Source organism: Nuphar pumila, chromosome 8 (assembly GCF_984573655.1).
Source record: "Nuphar pumila chromosome 8, dmNupPumi1.hap1.1, whole genome shotgun sequence".
Taxonomy (NCBI): domain Eukaryota; kingdom Viridiplantae; phylum Streptophyta; class Magnoliopsida; order Nymphaeales; family Nymphaeaceae; genus Nuphar; species Nuphar pumila.
The window spans coordinates 119,407,804-119,414,033 of record NC_143256.1 but is presented as its reverse complement, the minus strand read 5'-3'; the positions used below and the strand labels follow the sequence as shown (position 1 = coordinate 119,414,033).

At 41.3% G+C, this 6,230-nt stretch overlaps 1 pseudogene; it reads right to left on the bottom strand.

Moving 5' to 3' along the window:
• Positions 1-1,205: 1,205 nt before the first annotated feature.
• LOC149830410 (protein CUP-SHAPED COTYLEDON 3 pseudogene) lies at positions 1,206-3,073 on the bottom strand (annotated as a pseudogene).
• Between the last annotated feature and the right edge of the window lie 3,157 nt (positions 3,074-6,230).

Sequence of the window (6,230 nt, the reverse complement as noted above, 5' to 3'; positions counted from 1 at the left end):
TCTTGTTCTTGAGAGTCCTTTAACATCTTGTACTTGTTGGTTTTAATAAAGATTTCCTGTACTCTTTACATGGATGTAAAGATTTTGCCGAACCATATAAATTCGGTATCTTGTGTCCTTGATTGTTTTCTTGATTTTCGTTGCATTGTGTTTGTATGGTTTTTTAGCTCACAAAGAGTGACACGTGGGATTTAACGGCCTAGGCCCCATCCCACTACCCCAAACCCCTTAAGGCGAGTTCAAGACCTATGGCTTAGAGCACTAAAAGAATGCATTTACTTTGAAAATGAGCTAGCTCATTTGAGATTGGCTCGGTAAGTTACAGTTCAAATTCTATTATTTTAATTTAAAAATGTATTTTTTGGTAAATGAGCCAATTCGAGCTCTCATTTAACTTGGCTCACCATGAGCGTGAGCTCAGCTTAACTCACTACAATAAGTCTATCTTGAACACCCTCTGCTTAGTGAGTTCGTCTCATTTTGCCAGCCCTACAAATGCACTTGGATCAAATGGAATTCTGACCCAAACATGAGCCAATCACATCACAGAGGATGATTGCACTGTCCTATTTTTTTTCTGTTTGTTTGTTACTTACTGAAACACCAATTTTCCACTCCGTTCTAAGCATGTTGGTTTTTGTTCCCTTCTTCCTCGAGCTTTGAAAAGGAAAGGAAAATGAACCTTTTGATTGTTGCAGCAGTAGCTCCTTGGTGCGCCCCATCTCTAAGGGCATGGGATCTTCCTTGAGGGGATCAAACTCTCACTTGCAGCTCAATGTTGGCAAAGCCAACTAGCAAAGGGGCAACATTGCCATGATCCAAGGACTACTGATCACCAATGTCTCCTGCCAAAACCAAAAAGGAGGGCAGCTCCCTTTGATTTTAGGGACATATGTGCTCACAGTAACCCAAGTGGGCAAAGTCCTTTTCTAGTTTCTACCACACTTCCCAAGAACCCTTAGAGATCTATTAATAACTCAACAAGAAATAGCCACACTTATTATCCCGTGGTAGAAAAGTCTTTGTCCTCAAATCTCATCTACCTCGCACCCAAAATCTCAACATTTATTTCTACCTCTTTTTAACTGTATGCAGACACAGTGAACTAGAATATAATAATTTACAGAAGAGAGCTACAAGGGAAGCATTTATTCATAACACTTTATGTTTCTTGAATTTTGTTCTCTCATGGATTGTCATCATCATCAGAAGCTCCACAAGGAGCCCACTAGTGCACCATCTTGATCATTGACATGATTGTAGCCATCATCCATATGAAAAGCACAACTGTAGCCCATTGATGTGGACAGCTGGTGGAGTCCATCTACACCACCCAAATCTAGGCGTGCATGTGAACCTAGTTGACCGTTGTAGACCCAGTTGTAGTTGTGGTCTTCTTCTTGTCCAATGGTGGGTGAGAAAATGCTAGGATTTTCCTCTTCCATCTTGCATTGGTGCAGAACGTGGGTTGGTTCACAAGGGAGGGAGGTTTGTGGTGGGATGGTTGCCATGGGAAGGGTTTTGGGGATTGTGGAAGTCGGGTTTGGGGGAGGGAGGTGGTAGGGGTCAGGTTGGGTCTCCTCATTTGGGTAAGTGTTTGATGGGACCTCTGCAGGTGGTTCAAGCAAGGGTGGCAGAGAGAGTCGAGGGACCTTTTCAAGGAAGTAGCTCTGCTTTTGAAGCAGTTGGGGCACTTTTTTCTCTGATGCCTTGAGAAATATTCTGCAGATAACCCATTCTTCCTGCATATGTTTCAAGACCATGCAAATAACAAAACAAGTTAATCAGTGTTTAGTCACCAACTCAATCAAGAGAGATTTTCTCGGGAAAGGAAAAACTCGGGATAACTAAAAAAAAATTTATTTTTTCAAAAAGATCTCAGGAAAATATCGGAATATGTAAGAAACACAAGTATTAGCATTAGTAATGTGATATATCATGTTATTTTGAAAATATTATGTTGTCTCCGGATTGTATCAGTTTTTAAGATCTCGCGATAAAAACTGTAGATTTTCAAAAAATTGGCCGATATTTGTACTATGATCAAAAGAGTAGTTCCATGCACAGTAAGTATAGCTATTGGAGGTGCAAGAATTGTACCTTACAGTTTAGACGGCAAGACAAATCACCCTCTAGACGGTACTCATGCATCACCCAGTTGGTCTTCACCCCTCTAGGTGCTCTACCCCTGTAGAAAACAAGAGTCTTCTTCATACCAACCAGAGTTTTGGTGGATGCAATGTAAATCTCTCTATCTTTCCCCGTTGCCTTCCAGTAACCAGCATATGTGGCTCTGTTGGTGCGCAGCCCAGTAGGGTATTTCCTGTCCCGCACGCTATAGAAGTACCATTCTTTCTCCCCCATCTTTGCTGTTTCTGCAATTCCAAACCAGACCATCTATAGTATACCAACCAACCAACAAAATCACACACACACAAAAAAAAAATGCAACCGAGGACCGGGTCACTTAAATGAGCCCGCCTTCCTGCGAGATAAAGCAACGGCAGCCCCCATGCGGCAACGGATTCGATCATGGGCCTTCAGCTTGACACAAGACCCCGCTGACCACATGGGTAACCACAGCCATGATGACATGGAAATTAAACTATGCAACATCTTACGAGAAAAAATGATGCATAAAACACTGGTTTGCAGCTAGTGATTAAAAATTGAACTGAAGAAGAAAAAAACCATCAAAATTCTTCAAAAATCTAACAAATTACATGAAGAAAAAATGTCGGTATTTGATATACCATGTTTTTAATAGGATACAAACAAATTTCTAGCAGAACACATAATGAGAAACCTCTTTTTTCTGTTTTTTGGTTTTTTTTTTGCTCATTTTAATATGCGTGTCTGAAAGTATACCTGGAAGGTCCCATGGCTCGCACTTGTTCAGATCGATCTCTGCGATGGTAAAACCGCGGAAACGTGCGTTGAAGACCTTAGAGACGAGATAGAAGGTGACGAGCTCTTCATCAGTCGGGTGAAACCTGAAGCCAGGAGGAAGACCCTGCTCATTAACATCATCCAAGGGCAGTACTGAGAGAGCAGCAGAACAAAGAGTCTCCATGTATAGAGAGAGGATAGAAGCAGGGAACAGTAGATTGAGAGAAACGTATAAAGAGAGAGAGAGAGAGAGAGTTGATTGTAGAGAAAGATATATAGAGGAAGGGAGGAGAGAATGGGGGTGGGGAGTGGACACTGAAACCGAAGCTACAAATAATTTGGGGTTGTAGATTCAAGTATTAGGCAATCAATGCTGAGAGAGAGAGTAGCCGACCTGAGAGGCTGAGACGTAAATGCAAATATGCAATGGCCTTTGCAGATTTATGCGTGCGTCCGCGCGTGTGTACTGTTCCTGCAGGAGAGATAGATGCCAATAACAGTAGGTTTTGCGGAGTTGCATTGTTGGGGTGGAGGTGGGGGTGGCGAGAAATAAATTTATGAGACAGAGAGTGTATGTGCCGTACAAGTGACCAAAAATGGACCCCATATGGGCCCGGTAGGCTGCATCGTACTTGCCCCGTTTTACCATGTTAGTCACTTCCTTGCAGTTGGCTTTCTTATCCTCCTGATAGATGTTGTAATAGATTAATTAAGAACCCTCTCGGTGGTGGCTCACAGCAAACTGGGAAATTTATGATCAGCTTTTTAAGTCAAGAAAAACCATATTATTTTTGTTATTTTAATAATCCTAAAAGTACTTCCATCACTGACAGGTTAGTAAAACCCTTGATATCTTTCCGCCCACCGGAAAGCAGGGTTAGCTTTTGCCTTGCGGCAAAGGATGTCACCAATGCGTTTTGAACTGGTGAAGTCCTGTCAAGTTGGTGACATCACAAGTCACCCCTATTGCATAAGTCCCTGTGGGTGGCAAAACCATAGTTGTTACATCAAGGGTGTGTTTGGAATCTTGGCGTTGGGATGGGCGTTTATACATTTGGTGGTCCTGTTTGAAATCTCGACGCTAGGATGAGTGTTTATGCATTTGATGGTCTCGAGATAAAATCTTGGTCAATCTATCTTGGTGGTCCTGTTTGGAAGCTCGAAGCCTGGATGGGCATTTATGCATTTATGATGAGAAGTGAGGCCCCTTTCTCTTTTTTATCTACACTAAATCCAGGATCCGGCAGCTGCCACTTCTTGAAATGCATATAAACTCCATAAACGCTCCTAAGAAGTGGGTGCAATAAGCCATACATAATAAAGCAGGAAGCAAGTGTTGGAAAAATCTCAAAGTATGAAGAAAGAAGTGAGTGTTTAGAATATTTCTTAATGCATATGAATTATGGAGACTTTTAGGAAGTATACGAGGAAGCAACAAGTAATATTGAAAGGGCACAAAATAAATTAAATAAATCCTATCTTAAGTTTGTCATTAAGCTTTTGTTCCAAGCACTGTTATCATATTTAGGTTTTGCAGTCAAAATAATTAACAATAATAATTCTTTTGTCATAAAAAGTGTGTATGGAGCATCAATGAAAGATTGATTTTGGAAGCCATGTTCACCATAAAAACACAAAAGTATACAGTTTCGTGCTTCTAAAGTGAGTTTCTTTTTTTTCAATAACAGAGGAACACCACCTTACTTATTGGTCACCTAAACACTAGGTTCTCCTTGACAACCAGAGATTACGCTCGAATGCTCAAATACTGGCTTACATCAAAAGATGCACTCCCGTGGGTTTTGAACTCGTGAATTCCATCAGCTTGGTGACGTTTATGAGTTGTCTTTTTTATGTAAATCAAAAGAGCTTGATTTATGAAAAAATCTATGTTACATTATTCTTACATGCAAAAATCGAAAAAAAACAGAAAATACTACAAAAAATTGCACAAACTCAACCAAAATAAGAATTTTCATTCATTACTCTAAACCCCTTATTCCATAACAAGTATTTATTGGAAAACAAAAACATGGTCTTACTTTTGGATCTTTTGATAAATCCAATATCGAAATATAAAGATCCAAAAACTCTAAAATCTAAAATGAACCTTTATAAAACCGAGTCTTCTGCCCCGCTCCTAAGTGAATAGAGCCCTTGTAAGCTTTTTAGAAAGCAAACTTTTAAGGTCTTGAAAAGCTTCCGATAACTATGACTAAAACATGCACTAATTCGCTATGGGCTACCTCGAGCGCTGATCCACAGATAGATTCATCTAAAAGTCTATCCCAAGTCCACTAACTCAACCAAGCTAGGACTGGATCCAAGTCCAAACATCCATGCCCAAATGGAGGTTGAAGTAAGGATCTATCAGTCTAGTGAATATGGAAGAAGGGGTTGTCTTTGGGACAATGGAAGAGTGCCATAAATGTGAGGAGTGAGGAGTGAGCACAGAGGGGAAAGGACGGGCCCCTGCAGACCTGGGGCTGCCCTGAACCCACTAGCCCAGCTTGTCGTACTCCGAGGCCACATACACGTTCTGTGTAAGCAAAGTCAGAACTTCATTTAAAACACTGGATCCATCTCGAGAAGCCCCACACGAATATTAGCAGTATGCCCCAATAGTGATTTTCTAAAACTACCCCTTTTGGACACTGACCCAGCTGCACTTCTTAGCTCATGAAAAGACATGGACTCCGTACTTAGACTTGGTCAGGTAGGCATAGGCCCAGGAGAAACCCTGACCCAGCTCAAACAAGGGTCCCAAGACTCCCAACCATAGGGTGCACAGGTTTTTGATTCTCTACAGACCAAGACATTTGGATTTTATTTGTGCTTAGGGGGAGCTTTTGATTGCTTGGATCTCAAATCAAAGGCAATTAAGATGCACACATATCTCTAATCTAAAATCCTAACTTTGAACCAAGGTATCAATCTACTGTTTACAGGCTCATTTTTAGATTTGCAGCTTAAACTGGATTAGTGACTTTGTTTGATTGAGCTTGGATCAGACTAAGTCAATCAGAACCCGGTTCAGTCCGCAGTCCGATTGATGATTTAATGAGCCTAGGACTCGTCCAGGGTCGAACTCTCAGCCAGGTCCAATGTGGAAGCTGAGAATTTGAAATTGGACAGCACTATTTTGGGGTTTTGGTCCTAGGGCGTTCGGTCAATTGATAAAGTCAAAGGTTAATAATGTCTAAAATTTTGGCACAATGTCCAAATCCAGGAGATCCACAACCTAGATTCTCTCGTTAAGAAATCTGAGGGTGAGGGATAGCGGTACAACACATGGCAGATCTAGTGGGGCCCAGATTCAGCGGGGCATTATTTGCAGACGA